The sequence below is a fragment of the Anastrepha ludens genome, chromosome 2 (genome assembly GCF_028408465.1).
Source record: "Anastrepha ludens isolate Willacy chromosome 2, idAnaLude1.1, whole genome shotgun sequence".
Lineage (NCBI taxonomy): Eukaryota > Metazoa > Arthropoda > Insecta > Diptera > Tephritidae > Anastrepha > Anastrepha ludens.
In genome coordinates, this window is record NC_071498.1 from 180867095 (window position 1) to 180889853 (window position 22759).

At 37.7% G+C, this 22759-nt stretch overlaps 1 long non-coding RNA gene across 1 annotated transcript in view; it reads left to right on the top strand.

The window, feature by feature from the left end:
• The first annotated feature begins 1222 nt into the window (after window positions 1–1222).
• LOC128855984 (uncharacterized) overlaps window positions 1223–22759 on the top strand; it is a 40190-nt gene continuing 18653 nt past the window's right edge. Inside the window, exon 1 of the long non-coding RNA XR_008453777.1 lies at window positions 1223–1804. This is a non-coding gene — a long non-coding RNA (uncharacterized LOC128855984). The remainder of the gene's footprint in view (window positions 1805–22759) is intronic.

Consider the following 22759-nt stretch of genomic DNA (forward strand, 5'->3'; position numbering starts at 1 on the left):
GGATATCATATTAAATGCAAATGCCGTGCAATTGCCAATAAATGACAATAATGTTTTTATTATGTATTTTCATTTTAAGTTCTAACACCGATATGTAATAAAATTTATTTAGAAGTAACAAAATTTTTCAAGCTGACAGACTTTGCTCGAGTTTGTTGACCAGTCCATCTTTGGTTTGTCGCTACTCGACGATTTTTCTTCTTTTAATTTTATATTAAGGGCATTTTTTTGTTTTATTTTAACAAGTTCGTAGAATATTCGGATCAAAAGCAACACTGAAATTTACGAGCCACTTTTCGAGATTGTTTTCGCAACTAATTTGCCTCGCAAGTTTCCGGAGCACGAGAAAAGCGCCTTACATAAAATTTTTGACAGTTGGTTTTCGAGGCCGGAAAAGTTACGAGGTGTCATGGTTATCAGGGCAGTTTTGTGTTTAAGAGCATCTTCGAAATATATTTTTCTTGCAATCTTTAGCTTGCTTCCTATTTATGATTTCGCTCCTAGAAAATGAGATTTTTGAGTATAGAAAACAAACAGGCTTTCCAGTTCATGAACTGGTACTCAGAACGTTCTTAGAGATAATTGAGATAACTGATAAGTTATTTTAAATAAAAAATCACTAAAAATTCCAGCTACCCCCAAAATACCTCCAAAGTGCACGAAAAACTTTTCATTAACAAAAATATCATTTTCCACTTAACAAAGGCAAAGGTTCAGTATCTCAATAGCACTTGCAATTAATTACAGTGAGTAGTCGAGTGCATTTAATATTAATATTAACTACCCTTAAACTACATTCTACAACAACACACAGTTGGTGTCATTTTTATTGAACGCACACCAGTCGCAATTTGCATGAAAGAAAAATTAAACTAAATGAAATAAAATAAACGAACGACCCAAGGAGAATTGCATTATAATGAGAAAAAAATAATGAAAAAAAAAATTGGCAAACGAAAAAAAACAGCAAAGTGAGAACAAAAGTGAGCGACAGCGGCATCCCAAACCGAAGGCATCGAAAGCACCAAAAACGGAGCCCCAAAAACAAACTGAGACAGAAATGCATGCGGCAGTGAAGGTTGACGCTTGGCGACGGTCGACGGTAAATGCAATTGGTGGTGGTGGGCAGGGCGAGCTTAGCGAACGAACGAGCTTGACGCTACTGGCCGGTGGCGTGCCAAGCGTGTCTCCAGATGCATTTTTCAGTCTGTTTGTCGTCTACGGTTGTCGTTAGTTGCATGCAAACGTGTACGCCGCTTAGCACGAACGAAGGAGAATTGCATTGTGAAACCCGGCACGGAGCGAGTGCAGATTTGCACTGCAAAACTCAAAAAACTCAAGAAAACAAAATAAAAACCACAAAAAAAAGTATAAGAAATATAACAAAGTGCATTTTTTGTAAATAAAATTTTAAAAACATTTCGTTGGCCGAGTAAATTTGAAAATTTTTGTGTGTATTATAATTTATCTTAAAAAATTGCATTTAACCGCCACCAGACGCGTTCTTGGCGACGACAGCCGTGTGTGTGAATGCAATGCAACCAACGCTGCCGCAGTCCGCTCGCTGCCGCTGAACAATGCGGAGTATAGAATAGCAAAAGTGCAGCAGAAAAAAGTGCATTCAAAATGCAATTCGCAAAAAGTGAGTGCAACTCACAAACACAAAGAAACAAAGCGTATGTGTGCGTGTGTATGGACGCGCTCTTGCAGTTTTTATAAAAATTCATTCAGCGTCGCATCAGCGCATACACACACAGCCACACACACACACAAGCAGCATGGACTGCAGCGCGACTCAAGTGTGGTGAGTTTGTTTTGGTAAACGAAAAATGTTCTGAGCGCCTTCCGCTGAACTTTTGAGTGTTTAAGTGGTGAGTGCATTTTTTAACTGCTTTTCGTAAAAAGTTGTGAGCAGAATTCGTTTTGAAACTACCGTCGGTCGAATTGGCGCGCTAGCATTTTTTGCACACAATTATTGCACCAGCGCGCTGCAGCGTCTCGCTTACTTCGCCAGTTACACTATATTACAGCTTTGATGAGTGTAAACACACAAAAGTCTCCACCGCTGGCCATATGCTCGGCAGCGTTTTGATTGTTGTTAATTTTCTGTGTTTTATAACCTTGCGTGTCACATGCATCCATTAAATTTGTTTCATTCGTGTGCATTCATCTATGTGTTAGTGTTGCTCGACACATTTTTAAAATCTACGCCAATACCAGGTTACAGCCAAGTGGCAGTGAAGAATGACAGCAGAACTTAGACGACGTCAGCAGCAATAGACAACCCACTAAAGCCCGCAGATTTGTTCCTTCGCAGTTGCTCACAACTTTTCTCACCAAAACTCTCTTTCACGTACTCTTTATTTTGCGGTATTTTTTGAGTTAACACTCCAACTAAAGTACAAAATAAATATTGTAAAGAACTTGTGCACACTAATGACAGTTGAGTACTTGCAAAGTCATCACTCACAGCTGCACTCACTTTCGTCGGCCGCTGCCTGGCCTGCCACAATACTCGTCTCTGTCTCCATGCCTCTATGGGCATTACAAAAACAATGACCGGCTTTTGCTATGACTCTGAATATTGTGAGTTAAGTTTTTGTTGTTTCTGCATTCCACTTCACTCATAATTGAAAAGTCCAGGTTTTAATTAGCTGTATTACCTAATGGAATGTCTTTCTAGCTTCTGAGTAATTCGCCTTAGAAAAGATGTGAAGAAGTAATTCTTTTCACACCATATTGGGCATTTATTCCATGTTGGAAAACGGTATTATAAATTTCTGTTATAATATTTTTTACGACATGACTCTATTTACCTTAAAAAACTTTCGATGATTTCCAGGTATGTTAAAAAAATAATAAATAAAAGATATTAAAAAAATATTTATTCTAACTAAAAATATTTATAATAACCCACCTGGACATCAAAAGTCAGATCGGTTTTGCTTAAGATTTGAGAGAAATATTTACAAATAAATAAATTAATGCTTGATTTTAAAGACTTGATTGGTCCCACAGTTTGGTCGATTGTTTTCGTCAACGAAATTGTGCCGTAAGACTAAATGCTATGAACCGTAAGTCTATTTTTGAACGTTTGAAATATGAAAAAATTTGTGTTTTTGGTATTTTCAAGAAATGCCCATGCGGCAAACGTAACTGTAGTGGATTGGTGCGTGACACCATTCGGAAGTGCACGGATTCGAAACCCCAGGCACGAAAGACCGAATGATGGAAATCGTTTTTACTAAGGCAAACCTCCGAGTGTAAGTGCCATAAGAACCTCCTCATAAAAAACCATCTGCATTGGTGAAAAAGCATCAAAACGCACACCACAAATAGGAAGAAAAGTTCGCCAAACACTCTCGATAAGAGAAGTAAGCACCCTTAGGCTTTTACCTCCATACCGGTAAACCCAGCCACAGTTCACTATGGCTTAATCTGATATAAAATTAATGGAAAAGTATAGAATAATTCGCTAGAATATGATTTCGTAAAGAAAGCACATCATTCAATTCGACCTTGTTGTTGTTGTAACAGCATAAAGAACTCGCCAAAATTGTAGGGACTGCTGCTGATTTTGAAGTGCTTACTCCTTGACCACCTTTCACAGGTGCCGCCTCTTTATTGCACGGTCATTATAGTAAAAAAATTCTTAGTGAGTCCAATTTGATAGTAAGTAACTGCTTGTTATTGTTGTTATTTTTACTGTTGTTGTTGTTACTGTTTTTGTTGCTATTTTTGTGGATGTTGTTACTGTTACCAAATCGAAATCCATATTTTTAGTTAATGAATGTTAAAAAGAACTATCCCGAAAAAATGGACGATTGTCATACCTTTTTTTAAATATGTTTTAGAACTTTTATTCAAATGAGGAATATATCATACTGAAGGGTAACTCTCGAAGAATACATTTTAGTGTTTTTATTTTAAAAAATGCTATTATTTATTGTTGACATCGCCCCTCCCCCAACACGCCGTTTTTTAGAAGAGGCTTGCGGTGATCACGGTAGCGCATGAGCAGCTCAACTGAAATCAAAAAAATTAAATGATTATTGTAGAAAAATGTTTTTTAGTGAATCTGAATGGTTTATTTACCCAAAAATTTTTTTTCTCTATATGAAAACCGCTTTGCACCAAAAGAACGATTTTTGAGGGGTTGAAAAATTAAAAAAAAAAATTAATTCCAGCGAACCATGCAAATATTTATAAAAAGTGAACCGTTCACATTCACGAGGTTGTAACTGCGAATAATTAAAACAAAAGTTTATGCAAATTGGTCAAATAAATAGTTTTTGATAAATAATGATCACCGCGACGGTAATTTTCAAAAAACACGACTTCGAGATCATCGCGTCTAAAGTTTTGCGTGCACTTCATTTATGGATAATTTTTATTCAGTCAAACTTCTGTAACTTTCGCTCTAATGCTCCGATCCTTATGATTTTTTGAATTTATATTTTTAAGATGATGCACTTTTAGAATATGCCATAAGAAAATGATCGATTTTTTAGTCCACCACAAGGTATATAACCCCTTAAACTATGAACTTCAGTAAGAAAACGCTGTCAGACATTAGTTCAGCTATTTGAGGCAAAGTAATATAAATCAATGCTAAAGCTTGATAAAAAATAAGTGCGTTTGTGTGCATATGAGCTCTAAATGAGATCAAAATATCGGCAGATAAATAAAGGTAATAAATTAATTCGTGGTTTTATGGTTAACCGGCCTTGAACTCGCAAGATAAAAATATGAAAAAAAGAGAATTTAAATTTTTGAAAGGACGAACTTCAGTTTATACTACAAAGCCTTTTTTACAGTCATCGGAAAAGTTTAATTTTAGTTACAATTTTACAAAATACTGCAACTCCGGGATCAGCAAAAAAAAACATAATTTTCTATTTACTCAAATTCAGTACAAAAGAAGAAATACGACGCAAGTAAATTGCGGAATCCATGGTCCAAACTCTAAAATCTCCGAATCAATGGGCTAAGCCATTTGCGTATTTCAAGCAGTTCCAATCTGCGTGAGAATAAATCATATGAGGGATAACAAGGGTGCACACATATGTAGCTATACGAAGATACTCGGGTAGTCAAGCTGCATTAAAAACACTACCTTTACATTCTGTGGAATCGAAACTAGTGTACGAATGCCTTAGCAACCTAAACCAACTTAGTGCAACAATTCAAATTGTACTTTGCGTAGCTTCGTGTTCTTCTGGAACAAGGGGTAATGGAATTGTTGATAAACTCGCTATGGTAGGCTCGGTGGCAGATTTTAACCGTCCAGAACCATACTGTGGTATCAACAGAATAAATATTTGGGACATCATTTAGCCATTGGGCATACTATAGATACAAAACAATTTGTTTTAAGTAAAATGCCACGCCCATTTTTCAGCAAATAACAATAAATAATAATAATAAAAAATTTCGGACAATCTTGGTGGACGTAATGCTTTCACCCTTAGTTAGAATCGACACAAATTGATTAATAGCGATTAAAAGCCACGCCCATTTTTTATATGTGAAGACCCAATTTCCGTTCATCCATTTGATGTTATAATCTAATCTAATTGAGTTTGCTTGACACTAAAAATTAACAGTCAGCTCAATTTAGGTCGAGGCGGTGGTCCACTACTGGACACACTCAGGCTCATTGCCCATTGTGATAGCCCCACTTAAATTTTATTAAAATGTGCGCGGGTATATAAAGTTCAGTACGGACCGAATTTAGTATTCCATTACTTGCTGAAAATTTCCTTTGTTCGAAAGATCGGTTCATTATTTACACATCTTAGCTGAATTGAGTGGCACAAAATTAATCATCCAATTTGTTTTTGAATAACTTTTTACTAATTAAAAAAATATTTTATTTTTCAAAAATTAAAAACCGATAGAGTGATTAATTTTGCGCCACCTTTTTCACAGTATGTTAATTATTTTGAAGTAAAAACAAAATTTTGTAAATAAGCTATACTCAGCTTTTTGACGAGCAAAATTACTTATTTACACCAACATTGAAATATTTCTGGTTTGTCATACGCTCTTAGACGCACAAAGTTCGAGGGTCGTTTGAAAAGTCCGTGCAAAGTCAGAAAGATCGCACTACTTAAGTTTAGTTAGTAACATCTCTTGGAAGAATATATACCAAGTTTCAGTCTGGTACATTTCTTTGTGTTTGACAATCGCCTTAATCGAGGAAGTGGAGTGATTTTTCTTTGCCATCACGACAATGCACCAGCTCATGCCTCAGCAGTTGCGGTCGCAAAATTAATGGAAATAGGGTTCCAACTCGTTTCACATTTCCCTTATTCGTCAAACTTGGCTCAGTCAGATCGCGTAGACAACTATTTGTTCCCCAATTTGATGAAATGGCTGGCGGGAAAATATTTTGTTCAAACGATGAGGTGATTGCAGAAACGAATGGCTGTTTTTCAGAATTGGACAAATCCTATTATCCGAAAGAGATCAGCAAACCAAAAGAACGTTGGACGACGTGTGTAATCCTAAATGGAGGCTATGTATGTCGAAATATAAAAAGAGGTGTAAGTAGATCTTATTTTGCGAGAACTTTTCAAACGATCCTCCAATTTCTTTCTTTAGCGCACGAGCGATGAAAATCCCTTTTTCTGGCAGGGACGCCGAAAAAATAGTTTTCACTGAGGGAATCTTAATGTTTCTTCTAGAAGAGTGTTATTTTCGCAATTTTGAAATATATTTTCCCCAGTTAAAAAATCTAATAAATTGATGTTGCTACATGTACAATATTTTCTTCAACTGATAAATCATATCTGTAAATCATATCTAGCAATTTCATGTTAGCACGCTATTGCAAATAAAAAAAGCATCCGTACGCCATGCGGACTAAGGTTGTTGTTGTTGAAGCTGCATAAATATTCCCCATACATGTACGGGGACAGTTCTTAGCCGGATATAAATACGGGTGTTTCCGGAAACGCAGAACCGACTGTCGTGGGAATGGCAAATCCTATTGCGAACTAAGCTCGTAGTGTAGATTGCGCCGCTGGGTTTCGTAATGAAACTATGCGAAATTTAAACCAAAGCTCTAACGGTTTTGTGCCGTCTCGGAATGCAGCTGGTTTTTTAGAAGATTTCCCATACCAGAAATACACTCGGAGGGTTGCCATTGCCGGCATTTCATGTTTAAAGGCCGAGATTTAGAACCCGGGCACTATCGAATGGTATTCACGGCTATGCGCCCGCTTATTATCTACCTCAAAATAAGTCTTTAATTACATGAAACGTATGGTTAGCCCTATAGAAACACAGCCGAACGGGCTTGTGGATGACTACCATTCGGTAAATCTGGATTCAAAATCCACTCCGCATGGGCATGAAACATCAAATTATAGAAAACGTTTTTTATTAATGGTGGCCGCCACTTTGCCATGTAGAAGTTTCTAATTTCTAACTAACTTCTCAAATCCATCCACGGTACGGAGGCGACACAAAACTGTAGGAGCTCAATATTGTGTCTCAACCTCAACTGCTATTAGAGCAAACGTTTTCATGAGGTTTAATAACCACAGTGGGGTTCGCACCTAGGAATGTATGCTGTAAACGCCCAGACCACGTCGGCTGCCTATTTCTTTATTTGTGTTTTAAAATTTCTGAGTGTAAACTCAAATGGAACTTCTAATGCTTATCAATCAAGACCTTCATGATTTACTCTTGCGATATCTGTGCTTGCCACCTGAGATAGTTCCTTTGTTTGCTTTTTGGTGGTGTAATTGCAGCGGAGAAAATCACGAGTATTACTACTTAATGCACATCGCGCTACCTCCGCCAATCCATTCGCACTGCCAGATGGAATAATTTCGGGTGTTATTGTACTCAGAGCAACATTTTTACCTTTTATGCTCTTACAAATATTTTACATGCATTTTCGACATTTGAGTAAGATTTTTCTTACTGTTGCCTCTCTAGAATTTTTTCGTCAGTTATTGTTGTTGTCATCAATAGTCTTGTTGTTGTGCTAAAGCGTGTGCTGGAGTGGAGTAGACTTTTGCTAAGCAGCTGCTGCTAAAACGTAAGTTTTTAGCGAGTAAATGCACACACTCACCCTCGCATGCTAGCTCGCATACACACAGGTGAATATTTGTATATTTGTGTGCATTGCAAAAAAATCCACCATTTGCACTAACACCAGCAAGCGCACATCGCCACCAACGTTTGTAGCAGTAGTATTAGCGCGCTCTGTTCTAGCTGCTGCTCCACCGCAATCGTCGACATTAGCGTCGTTGGCGTCGCTGTTGTTTGCAACAGGAATTTCCTTACCACATCGTCTACTTCTCCACTTCTCTACTTTGCTGCATTTTTCTGCTTTACCTCCTTCGCCGTAGTGCTGCTCGTGGCTGCTCTAGCCGTTCTGTCCACTGCGTCGTCGATTACAAGCATGCAGCTGTGCAGCTTCGTCGCTGTCATCGTCACCGTCGCCATGGCCAGTAAGTTCGCCTTGTAAAACATACTCAATCACTCATTTTACAACTCGTCCAATTCATCCAATGCTACCGGCGGTGCTCGCTCACACGCTCACAGTTACTAGATGGTGGCTCGAACTCCCGAGTCCATTTGTTGGCTATTGTGGCTCGTTTGTGCGCTCGCACGGATATGCGAGTGGGACCCCGGCACTATTTGTTGGCGGCTTTTGTTGTAAGTATTATAGAGCTAGACGGAGCGTCCGACAGCGGCTCGGTATCGTTTCGTTGTGTCGTCTCGGTGTATGTTTTTGTTGATATTCGTACAGTGGTCTCAGTTGTCGCGCGCGGTGTTAATGTGCGAAAAGAAAAAAATCATACTTACATGTATACATACATACATACATAAATATATACATACATACATACATACGCTACACTAAGTACGTTTGCTTGATGCGCTCCGGCTCCGGCTCCGGCTCCGACTCCGGCAATCGCAGCGGCCACAGCCAGGCTGTCAGCTAACAAGCGATACGATTCGATCCGATGTGCTTTTCCTGCTTCTTCGTTGTGCACAAAGCTACTGCAACTGCAACTGCAATTACAATAGTTATGCTTGTTCTTCTCCGCCGCCTGCTGCCCGTCCTCCGCCAGTAGTGCTGCGCCTCTTTGTTTTTTGTCATTCGATTTGATAGTGTGGCAAACGGCCGGCGCTGTTGTCGTCATCGTCCGTTGAAGGTGCGTTTCAATGCAGTGGCAATAATAACAAAAACAATAGCGAATAAAGCAACATGCATACATGCATACATATGTTAAGCAACAACAGTGGCAGTGACATAAACAACAACAACTAAATATATACCAAAGTGTAAGAGTCGTGTAAACGTATGTTGCACCATTGCAAATATCAAATATTTGGAGTGAATCGAACTGTTTTGCATAAAAAATCTATGAAAAAATATTCCTACATTCAATATGTGATTGCGCGCATGAATCCCTACCTACAATACTTACATATGTAAATATGAACATGTATTGCAACACTTTCAGAAAAATGTGTAAAAATGTCCGATCCTATTTTGGGGACTTGGAGTAAAATATGAGCAGATGATAAACGCATAAAGTGAATGTTCTGCTTACAGTGACACTAGAACTCTATTTTGTTGAATATTAATCTACAAACATAATTTTGGAGATGCCAACATTTTTTTTTTATTACTTGCTAAAAGCTGATTTTATTTGAAGAAAAAAAGTAACTTTACTTGAAGAAAAAGCAAATTGCTTGCTAAAAATTGATTTTATTTGAAGAAAATATACAAAAAAGAGTTATTTTATTGCAAAAAACGTCAAGTTCAAATGGGGCCACTAGGTTTGAACAGCACAAAAATATTTGTTTTTCATTTTTTCTTGCAAAAAGTTTTACTAAATTATACCTTGTTAATTTGCTCTTGAAATCCGAAGAAGTTTCACCTTAGCATATGTAATTGAAATCAATATGAAGCAAAATTTTAAAAATTGTGTTCTTGTTTGAACACGATACGTGTGTATGTGTGTACAAGAAGCATATAGCATTTCATTGACGTGCGTTTTGTGTAGTTTCAGTAACTCCGAAAGTACTCCGAATTTTCGGAGTGCTAATAAACACTTCGTATAATATTAAAAACAATGCCCTGCTATGGGCTCTTCATTTCTCGTCTAGACACGACTTTTGTATATATGCTAAGTTACATCAAAAATTTACAAGAAGTATATTTCACTTTCGTGATGTGCATTTTGCATATTTTCAGCAACTCCGAAAGTACTCCGAATTTTCGGAGTGCTAATAAAAGCTTCAAATAATATTTAAAAATGTTACGCTATTGAATCAAAGCTTATCTCAATTTGAGTATTCTATTTTTTCAAAAAAATAAAAAAAATATGTCATGCCATCTAATCTTGAGTACTTTCCTCATTTCCAGCATATTATTTTATGAGGATGGTGATATTGGTCGCAAAACAACTGTGTACGGTATTTTCTTAATAACTCCTAAATCCCTCTGTCTTCTCGGAGCGCTAATAAGCACTAAATTGCAATCTACAGAGCTTTTAATGCTAATTACAGATTTATTAATACTTTTTATTATATCTTTAGGTGTGTACAAGTATCCGAGGTGAATGCACACAAGCTGACTTCGATATAGCACCCGATTTGTATGTTTTTTTACCACTTAGTGGCTGCAATGTCAAAGTGCCCTGTTTCTTCGTTGCTTGCTGGTTTGTTTGCTTACACTCTGATTTAAATTTTGACATGCAAGCCACCAAATTGGTAAAACAATTTATATGTAAATGCTGTTGTTGTCCTACCGAAGTCACCCTGTATGAATTCGCTTTGCGAGTATCTTATGCCACCGAATAATATAATACTTTGACGCTTATAATCATTGAAGTTTTACAACGAGCTCCTTCCGCGATGTGGAATTTTTTTATAAGTGGCAGGACGTTTTCAAAGATGAAAGGTAGTTGAAGATTTATTTTGACCTACTAACGGGTGACCGCTATTACAATTAAACAAAAAATATTGCAAATAATTCGGTGTACATGGTCGCACATACGTTATATAGGTACATATTTAAAAAATAATAATTTAGAAATTGAGAAAAAGAAATCCATTATTTTTGCGTAAAATTTTTGACATTTTTAATTCAATTTTTTTGAAATTGTTCAACCGATACTTTACGAAATATCGATCAATACAGCCATATGAACATACAAAAAATAATGGACTTTTTTCCCCAAACTAGTAGAATTTCAATTACCATAAAAACTTAATTCAAAGCTATGCACTTCTATAGTAATTTTTTCATATTTTTTCTGGGCTGATATTTTGGAATGCGTACTTCATTGCAATACTAAGATATCGCTCACTATGTGGACTCATGATTGGCGTCAGTAGGCACTCACATTTTTTCCAGTTTCCTGATTGAGAGTCATACAGACTTGTAAGCCTACAAACACACAAATCTACTCACAAATAGCCGTTTGAATGCTTCCAGCACGTGTGCCTCTAAGAACATTTAAATACATACAGAATACAATTGTCCATATGTTGCCGCACGACCAGCTGCTCAGCGAGGCGAGAAAATTCCAAAGCCTGCAAAGAACTAAAGCTTCACTGTCACTCTCATCCTCATCCTCATACTAAATACTACATTGATGAGCCTTGGAAAAGTGATTTGCCATGAACTACGTAATAGCACCGTTGCGACTCAACTTCAAGGCTGCTTAATTAATGCTCGAATATTTTGACTGCTTTTACGAAAATTATTTGCTAACCAAGGGATTTTGTCATGGAAAGTACTTCACTTTTATATGCATCCATACAATTTTGAGTGCCTTTTATTCTTCTGTCTATCATTGCCACTGAAAAACTATAAAAATTTCAATGGCGTGAAAAATGTGGCCTGCAAATTACCTTGAAAATCGGTTAGAATCGTGTTCGCCATAACCACAAATAACAAAGGCAGCAGCAAAAAAAAAAAAATTATGAAAAAATAGATAGTGGAAAAATGGCGAAAAAGCCATACACACACACACATGTATACATACACTTACAGCAGCAGCAGAAAAGTGCATTTAGAATAACAACGAAAATTGCACAAAAATTACATTTATGAAATTTGACATTGAATTTTGTTGTTTTTTGTGCAACGATTTTATTTTCGTCTCTTTTTACATGCGGTCGGTTGGATGGTCGGCTATGGCTGCTTAGTTCGTATGGCGATTTTTTGTGCATTCAGTGCTCGTGTTTAGGAAAAAATTAAGTAAAAAAGCGCAGAAGGCAATAACAAAATAATTGCAGTAACAACAAATGCACTTTTCGTAAATGATGACAATAACAATAGCAACAACACTAAAGGAAACACACACAAAAAGCATGAAGAAAAATGCTCATTTACTCACTCAGTCAATTGACTGACTGCGATGCTCTGTGTGTTTGTGTGTGCTTGCGCGCTTTGGTGTGGGTAGCCGTAACGCTGCGCTTAGCTCAGCTGTGGATATTGCCGGGTGCGTGCGCGTGTGTGTCTGTGTGAGTTGCGAGCTTTGCGAGTGGTCTTTGGAGTGACGAACTGAATGCAATGGCAATCGCATAAAAATGTACTCAGCCGCTCCAGCTGGCAGCGTTTTGCCAAGAGTTGACAAGTGGCGTTAGTCGTCTGTCGTTGATGCCGTCCTTTGCCGGTTCGAGGGGTTAACTCTGCGTGTCACTAATGCCAAGGTACGCCCACCCGATCCCCCGCCGCTGCTCGCCCAAGTTCGCAGTGCAGCAGCAATGCCGGTAAATTGTGAGCGCCAGCGTTGCCAGCTGTTTGGGTTAAAGAAAAACAAAAACAAAAAACACTACTTTTCTAGAATTGATATTAAACTTCAGAACTTCTTCTTTTGAACTCTAAAGCAGCGCAAAGGGCTAAAAATGCATAAGAAGAATATTGCAATTAATAGCAAAAATGTCAGTGCCGAAAGAGATATTCAATTCGTCGCATATTTGTAGCGATATTTATGTTCTCTTTTTTTATACTTATGTCGCTACAGATTGTAAGAAACCATACAAATGTCACTGGGACGCCATGTTCCATATCAGTCCATATATTCTTTCCAGTTTGCTTGTGCTATATTCTCTTATTTTGGTTTTGCTTTGCCATTCGTTTGTTTGGCAGTTCACTTGATTTGGGTTTGGGCAAGTTGTACACACTTACATACATACGTGCACATACACATGCATGCTTGTACATAAGCATATTAAATATCAGAAAACAAAGGTTGGCATATCAGTTCCGGCTTGGGATATGCTGAAGCAACCGGGTTAATGCCTTCGCCAGACTTGGTTAAATCACTTCTGATTGGGTTAGGTCAGGTTGTTGAAATTTACCATTTCTGACTGGTTTTGAAATTCACGCATGACTGTCCCCGGATAACAAGAAATCTTGGCATGTAAAATAAGTTTTTTTGGTTTTTGAAAGATGCTGTCGTTATCGCAAAGAATCTGTCCTCCGATTATTTGAATTCATAGTTGATTTTGTAAAACAAAAAAAAACAAAAAAAAACACACTATTTTTTGTGGTTTGTGGAGATATTCGGTTTTAAATATTATAATATAATATATAATATTAAAAACAAATTTTTTTTTGCTTGTGCGACCACTTTTCTAATTAATTCAGAGGTCCGATTGCTTTCTATTTTTAGTAAAAGGGTATGTCCGTACTCATCCGATGCTTTGTATATTTTTTCACAACCAGCTATCCTGGGATGCTCACTCCCGAATGTGTGTTCGGAAGCTACCCAGAGGATACTTGGGCTAATCCCGGAAGTTGTGAGCTGCTCGGACCATACGTAGAAGAGTCGTGCTGGCCACTCCCAAGTGAATGGCGATCAGTAACTTTCCCAACTTACGTGAACTTCTACAAATGGAACCATCCTCCAACCAACCTCCTCCGAACAAAACTAACACTCTACAAGGCTCTCATCATGTGCGTCCTAACGTATGGCGCAAAAGTGTGGACGATGACAACATCCGATGAAGCGACGTTTGGAGTGTTTGAGAGAAAGATGCTGCGTAAGATTTTTGGACCTTTGCACGTTGACAATGGCGAATATCGCAGGCGATGGAACGATGAGCTGTACGACGACATAGATATAGATCAGCGAATAAAGATCAAGCGGCTGCACTGGCTGGGTCATGTCGTCGAAAAGGTCTTAGCTTCACTTGGTGTGCCCAACTGGCGCCAGTTAGCACGAGAAAGAAACGACTGGCGCGCTTTTTTAAACTCGGCCAAAATCGTGTATGCGGTTATCGCGGCAATTAAGAAAAATAAGTATGTGCATACTAGGGTTGGTTGGTTGGTTGCTTAAAGTGATGATTTATCTAGAATCCGAATCGCGATCCGCACCAATTTAAAGCCACTTCCTCGCTTCTAAATTGTTTACCTGTTATTTATAGCATGACTATATCTAATCTATGTGGCTTAAGAACTTTATTAGAGTGTTGACGTCTAAGCCAGACAGTTGTTCGATACTCTCGGCCAGTGGTTTGCCAAGGGTTGGCCTTCCCTTCTCCCATAAATCAGGGCATACACGGACGAAATGGAGAATGAATTCCTTTTTCTCTGGTTGTTTACAACTATGACAGTGTGTCTTGTGAGGGACCCAGTTTGGCTGCTTGTTCCGCGATACATCGGAAGCCAGTTATCACCGCCGTGAGTCCGCATTGCAGTCTTGATTGTATCCAGTGGTGTGAACACCGATTCTGCGATTATTACTCGTGGCAGATCCTCCTCTTGCCAGTGCGTCCGCTTTTTCGTGTCCTTCAATGTTCCGATATCCCGGGACCAGATTAAGATAATTTTGTGGTGTTCGCTCAAGTTGGTAAGGCTATTCCTACCTTGTGACTGCAGTTTAGAGGGTGTTGTAGCCGAGTTCATTGCCTGGATTGCAGCTTGGCTATCCGAAAGAATAGCGATAAGAAAAGCTTGCAATTAGTAGTCTACAACCTTCCACTATTGCCAGTACTTCCGTCTGGAAGACACTGCAAGACACCGCAGATTTTTCGTTTCTAAGTTTATGAGAATATCTACCAGCTTCATCACCACAATCCATTTTTGGAACATCTGTGTAGAATGTAGTGTCGAATATTAAGGGTCAGGAATAAAATTTGGACCAAGCCCTGACAGCTAAAAATGGCTGCTTGATAAATCTTTTAATATATCCTTCTCACTAAGTGCTTCCTGCTTCACATCCTGAAAAAAAACCTCTTCTGGGAATTATTTTAAAAACTCGTATGTCTTCGTAGCCATCTATAGAGGTTTAATACTTAGTTAAAAAAAATAATCTGGCATATTGCGGGCTAGTTGAGTAAAATTTCATAGAGAAAGCATTTTCACAATACGTGACTAAAACAAAAAACTTAACAACTAATATTTGTTAATTCATCATAATTCATTCACGACATGACCGCTTCCATTTCTGATGCCACTTATATTGTTTTCTTTTTTCGAAATCTGCGCAACCTGTAACCCGAGTCGGACAATATGAAGTTTTGATATGTACAGTGAAGGACTTAAGGGGTAACACCACTGTACACGCGTAAAATAAACAAGATTTTTAAAGAATTTTTTTGTACAGAAGGAAAGGGAAAGGAATCACTCTGATTTGGGAAGTTATTACTTATATACTAAAATACAAAACTACAAAGTTTGGTCGAAAAATTTTACAAAATGGCGGCATTGGAGACATTTTTGTAATGCGATTTCTCTTGAAGGAGCTTCGCGGCACGCAGCACAGAGGGTGCAAATTTTAATCTGGAACAAAGAAACATGTTTTTTCTTAATCTAGATAAAAGTAGCTAGAGAAACACGTAGGGGATTTAAAAAATATTTATTTTTGTGGAATTAGCAAGCATTTGAAGGAAAAAACTCTATTTTGGACTAAAAAAACGGCACTTAAATAATTATAACAATCGTTTAAATTAATCTATCGAAAAACCCCTACGCTCTTCTCTTAAGAAGGTTATTATACAGACGTAGTGAAAAACCTGATTAAAAATATTAAAAATTGTTTGAGTTATGCTGCGTGCCAATTTCAGAAAACGTGTTTTGAGAAAAACGCATTTAAAGTATGGAAATTTGGAGAAGTCGTTAGGTAGCAGTCACTAACGCTTGGTTAAAAGCTTAAAATATTTATGAAATAAACTTCGGTAATTTTTGTTCTGTATTTTAAAAGGTTCAAAGAATTTTTTAAGCTTATAAAAAAAAATCAATTTTTTGAAATTTCTACAGTGGTGTTACCCCTTAAGTCTACATACAGCAGCATATTTTCTTATTTCTCAGAAGGTTTACAATAACTGAAAACACTTTTGATGTAGTATTTTTCGGAATTCGTATTTATTCATAAATTTCCAAAAATTAAATTATTTCACTTTATAGTAAGACAATTAACAAAACAAGCGATATGACAAAAGTCTACATACATCACAGAAAAAAGAAATATCTTCTGATTTAATAAAATTGGTGGTTAAGCACCGAAAAGAAAATAAATCGTACGGCGTTATTGCAGAAATAGGAAATTTAAGTCGTGAAGACGAGAAAGACGATCCGACCAAAGATTCCTTCTATGAACGCCGGGAGTGTACCAATACGACATAAAAATCGTACTTGGCGACTTCAATGCTAGGGTGGCAAGCAAGAAATTTTTGGTCCCACAGTTGGAAAATTCTGCCTGATCAACGAAACATTCGGTAACTGACAGAGGCTGATCGATTTCGCCGGAGCCCGAAACATGGTAGTCTGCAGCACCAGATTCCAACACAGAAAGCTTCACCAAGCTAAGTGGCTGTCTCCTGTTCGAAAAACGTGAAACCAGATCGATCATGTTGTGATGGATGGAAGACTCGCTTCTAGTGTTTTAGATGTACGAACGATCCGAGGACCCAACAGCGACTCGGCTCATTATCTCGTTGCAGCCAAACTGCGCACACGCCTCTGTGCAGCAAAAAACGTACATTTACCTCCGCAAAGAATGTTCGACATGGGAAAGCTACAATCGTAACAGACAGCCAAGGGACTCGCCACTCACTGGCCGGGAGAAAATATGGAGGACAATATAGAAATGAAAAATTGCATACCTACTGTCAATCACAGCGCGGGAGTAATACAATGGTTTGGAAAGCTATAGCTGCACCTGGCTTTGGAAAAATGGCCTTTATTCAAAATACTATGCACCGATATAATTATAAAAACATATTAATCAACATTTGAGGCCATCAGTAGAGTGCTTGGGTCTTGGACATAGTTGGATTTTCCAACAAGACGATGGCCCTAAGCCTAAGTTTCAAAGAATGGCTCTTATATGATATTAAGCACCCAGCCAAGTAAATATACCGCCGCAGAGTCCAGATTTAAATCCGACAGATCATTATTTGGAAAGAGCTTATCCAACTAGTTGGATTAATACGCCTTCAATCAGTGATTGCTGGACCTACTAAATACTAAAAGTATTCAAAAAAGTTAGTTTTAAATTCAATTAATTTGTTCGTTTTAAGGATATTAAACAGTAAGTAGACTTTGGTTGTACTGCTTTTTGTTGTTTTGTTAATTATTTTGTTACAAAGTGTTTTCAGTTATTGTGAACCTTCTGAGAAATAAGAAAATATGCTGCTGTATGTAGACTTAAGTCCTTCACTGTACATATCTAGTATCACCTTACTGTAAGGTGAATTTGGTTGTAAAATGAAAAATCTTTATTTATTCTTGTAAATCAGTTTCATCCCCTTCAAAATAATCCCCTCTCGATGAAATACACTTATGCCAACGATTTTTCCAATTCCCGAAACATGCCAAATAGTCCATTTCCGGTATAGCCATCAGCACCTTCTTCGATTCAGCTTTTATCTCCTCAATCGACTCGAAACGCGTTCCCCGGTGTGGTCTCTTGAGTTTTGGGAATAGCCAGAAGTCACACGGAGCCAAATCAGGCGAGTACGGTGGTTGCGGAACGATATGCGTGGAATTTTTGGCGAAATGGTCATGAAGACCTAGTGCAGTGTGAGACGGTGCATTATCGTGATACAAAAACCAAGAGTTGTTGGCCCATAATTCTGGTCTTTTTAGACAAATTGCTTCACTTAAACGACGCATAACGCTCAAATAATATCCCTTATTAACAGTTTGGCCAAGTGGAAGGAATTCATAGTGCACCACACCGCGAAAAGCGAAAAAACTGTCATCATGACCTTTATTTTTGAACGACTTTGACGTGCTCTTTTCGGTCTGGCCTCGCCTTTAGCCCGATATTCGCTTGATTGGTCGGTTGTTTCAGGGTCGTAAGCATAAATCCAAGTCTCATCTCCCGTAATGATGCATTTGAGCTTGGCCTGATAGTCTGAAAGCATTGTTTCACACACATCAACGCGACGACTTTTTTCCAAGAAATTGAGAGTTTTCGGTACCAAACGAGACTTGACTTTTCGTAGGCCCAAATGGTCTTTCAAAATGGTTTTCACAGATCCTTCTGATATTCCGATCATACCAGTAAGGTCTTTAACAGTCAACCGACGATTTTTGAGCACTAACTCCAAGTCATCAACACGTTCTCGACCCTCTTTGAAGTCTTTGTACCACTTATAAACATTTTTCTGCGACATGGTCGAATCACCAAATGCCGAAATTTCATTCCGCAAACAAAATTTGATGGAACTTCTCTGCTCAATCAAATCAGACATTGTAAAAATCGAAAAATACACTCTTGGTCATTTGGTAAACACAAGCGTAAATATAGTACTGATACATGAGAGTTGGCCCAGATGTTACTAACAGTGCTGCCAACTCATGAAAAAAATAACTAGAGCGAAATTTTAATCCCGCGAAGTTTGACAAATAAATTCACCTTACTCTTTGCCCACAGTTATATCATTTGTTGCAAAAATTTTTGAATTTCCAATGTGCACAAACTTCCCTGCGCTGTTGCCATTTGTATTAGAAGCAATGCAAATTTTAAATGTGAAACGTAATAGCAACGCACGCTGGGTATGACTAGTGCACTCGTCATTTGCAATATAAAATTATAAAAATATATATAAATATGAGAATTATGTAACTATTACACAGCCGCTAACAAGTTTTTATGCATCTGTCGCTCTCCATGCACTCCATTTTGTTGAATAAACTTTTTATAACTGAGTAAATATTTTATTGATATTCGGCAGTTTTTGTTTGCTACAGTGCGATCTAAAAATCTAGGTTAACTCTAATTGAAGTCAGAAAGTTGATTTTAAAATAAGTCCAATGGCATGCGATAGCTGTGAGATTAAGCCAAATTTCAATAATTAAAATCGATGTCATAAAGGTCAGAAAGCTACTGTAATTTCAATAAAAGTTCTCCATGAATGGCGATAATTGCTGTTATTAAATTTAACTATTAAGCGATTGTCAGTAGAGGTGACTTGAATTACGAAAAAAGCAAAGTTATAATAACTAAATAAAAAGTTTTATATGGATTATCAAATATAATTTCATTTATTTTATTTTTTATTCACTTGTTCATGCAGTACAAAGTATGATTACAGTCCTTTAGCAGTATCTACTTCAAGTTATATAAATTTTCATATGAAAAATTATAACAACAATTAACTTAAATCTAAATTACATTAAAATTGTAACAGTAATAAGAGAAAAGATAAGTGACAGATAAAATGAGAATGGTAGGTAGGAAATGGTTGAAGATAGGAAATGGTTGAAGGTAGGAAATGGTTGAAGTACCAGTCTGGCACTCCCCAAGTCGCACTAAAGCACTGGTTTGGTATCATTAAGAGGCCTCCAACAGGCAGATATCTACAGCCACCTAGAGCTGTTGATGCAATGAAGAAAATTGATGGGATTAAGGTTGGAGCACTGCCCCAGGCTGCCGAAGAAACGAGCCCCAGGGATCTAAATCTTCTTTGATAAACCCCGACATTTACAGAGAGAGTGCTCAACAGTCTCCTTCTCTGAAAGGTCTTCACAGCTTCTGCAATGAGAATTAAATAGTAAACCTAGCTTTTCCACCTGTGTGCCGATCGTCCAATGACCGGTAAACACAGCTCCGAGTTAATAAATTGAATGACGTGGAGTCCCCGGGGCTTTCTGAGTCCTCGGTCTATTGCACTGCGGAGTTTTCGAAATAGCACATAAAAAAATGGAGTTTCATCTCTTTTGCGCTTTTCTGATAAATTAATTGTGCAATTCCCCTTCAACAATAGTCAGAGGGGTACCAATGACCGAATAGGAGGTCTCTGAGACCAGTTGAGCCCCCTTCCTGGCAAGCTCATCATCAAATTTTCAATTCGCTCCATGTTCCTATGTTCTGAAATCCAAATAAGAGAAATCTTACCTGCACAACCAAGAGATTTGATTTCCTCCTTACAGAAATAGGCCACTTTAGATCTACACCATAGCGCCGTCAGAGTCTTGATCGCGGCTTGACTATCGGAAGACATGTTATTATCTCCCTCGCTCCCAAGTTCCCTAAGCATTTTGCATGGATCGCAAAAACTTCTGCCTGAAAAACAATGACAGTATTCGGAAAATTTTAGGGAAATATACAAATTGGCTGATTTAGAGGTAACTCCTGCTTCGACTCCCGATTCCAGCTCTGTATGCTGTTCCGAAAAATGCGATGTTATCTGCCTAAACACGCTGCAGGAGTAAAAAGTTATATTGTTTTTATTTTCCCGATTTTCAATGGAGTTTGGAGTCATTACTTCGAGATATCTAACTTCAGATGAAAGCGGGAAAACGTGGTTGTTTAATTGGGAAAGTCTAAAATGTGAAGGTTTATATTTTCTGGTAAATGAGAATGAGTACAGGAAGAGAGAGGAACGTGTAATGCCTTAATATCCTATAATCAGACTATTTAGAAATATTTGCATATTTTTTTTGAATTGGATAGTGCTTGAGTTCAAGACTCTGTTGGAATTAAAGAAAAATAGCTAAGAGGTGGTTAAGTAAATGTATTTTGGCAAAACTAGACTATCTTATTCAATGACTTTGAGTGAAGCAGTGTTAGAGTGCCTTACAAGCTCTTCTTTTCAAGCCCCTTTTATCGAGCTCGAGCTTCTCTAGGTCCTGTTCCTCCAAAAGTTCTTGTGTGGATGTAACCGGTTCCAGTGACTTGCCTGCGATGGACTGATCCAATGACTTGCCTGGTATTTGGAAACCCAGTGACTTGCCTGGGTTCACCATCCAGAGGCACTTTGATTACCTTATCTTGGATTAAAAAAAATACTGCGAATGGGTCTCTGTCTCATTTACAAAAGGGTCCCCAGGGGCGTCTAGGGGAGGTATTATTATTGGAGTTTTATAAACAAAATTTCCATTGTTTTTCAATAAATGCCGGCTAAATTTTTGGCAAACTGTTGTCCAACGTATTAAGGGGGGAGCGTGCTTTAGAGGCTTCAAAAAATCGATTTTTGGTTTTTTGCATAAATGTCTTCCCAAACTATCCAAGAAAGTGTCCTCAAAATTTCAGAATCAAATTCAAAATATTTTCGCAGTTACAGAAGAAATTGTGAGCAAGCATCGAGCAGGTATACGAGCGGATTTTTTATATACAAAAACTTTGACGCGCGATTTCTCGGTTTTTTATTTTTACTATTTTTCCTAATTGGCGGGAAAGAAAGGAAAGAGTTAAGAAAGTTATGATTTACCCACTTTTTAAACAATTTAAAGTGAATTTTTTTTTTCCAAAAAAATGAATTTTTTTTTTAATTAGCGAAAAATTATTGAATTTCCCCACTGAGTTTCTCCCCTGCATCTTTCCCGCCGCTCGATACATGCACACTCGAGGCGCCTCGGCAAAATGCTTGTACCAGGCATAATATGGCATAAATTCCAATAAAAAAATTTGAGAAGACTGCTGGAATATATAGCAATAACACCTGAAAGTTTCGTTTCAATCGAATATTTCTTTCCTCCCCAAAAAAATCCACGAAAAAATCGATTTTTTGAAGCTGCTAAAGCAGGCTCCCCCCTTAATTGACATGCTTGAATATTTAAAAAATTTCGGTTCTTCTTGCCGTAACTCTTTATACAAGTGGTGAAATTCTCTTGAAAAATGTATTTCGTGAATTGATTTTTTTTTTCTTTTAGTTTTACCTTTAAAAAGAGGTTTTCATTTAGAAACAATTGCTTATCTGAAGACGTATCCATTTTAACAGTTATTACATCTTCGTCTTCCACTATGAACACTCGCCAGCTTACCCGCAGCGCAAGTAATCTTCGGCTTCGTCTTTATCTTCGTCTTCGGATTCGCTTCCACTTTGTCGGCAACCTTATACTGAGTATTGATTTACTTGATTTTATTTTTTGCATTGAATCTTCAAGATATAAGGCTATAAGCTATGATCCACTGAATCAAACACCTTAGAGAAATCAAGTAAACAAAGAAGTGTCTCGTCGCCACTGTCAAAATTAATTGGAATGCCGTCTAATACTTTTACCATTGCAGCAGCTTTGTTTTGTTCTGAAGCCAGATTGTAAGGAAGGGAGTAGGCAGTTATATAAGTGGCGACACTCCTCCTCCTCCTGATTGTGGCACTTAAAATTTTCCTTGCCATGCATTTTAAAATGTTTTAGATAACGTGAAAAATCTTTCGATGAAAGGAAAGGGTATATCTTCGTTTTGCTTGTCTTGTAATAGCCGCTGTTTCATTGCGTACTTATTTATACGAGTGATTTGTATTTAAATTTCGATAACATGAAATCTAATGTAAGGTTGCAGTATTAGATATATAATACTGTTAGATTTGCAAAGCT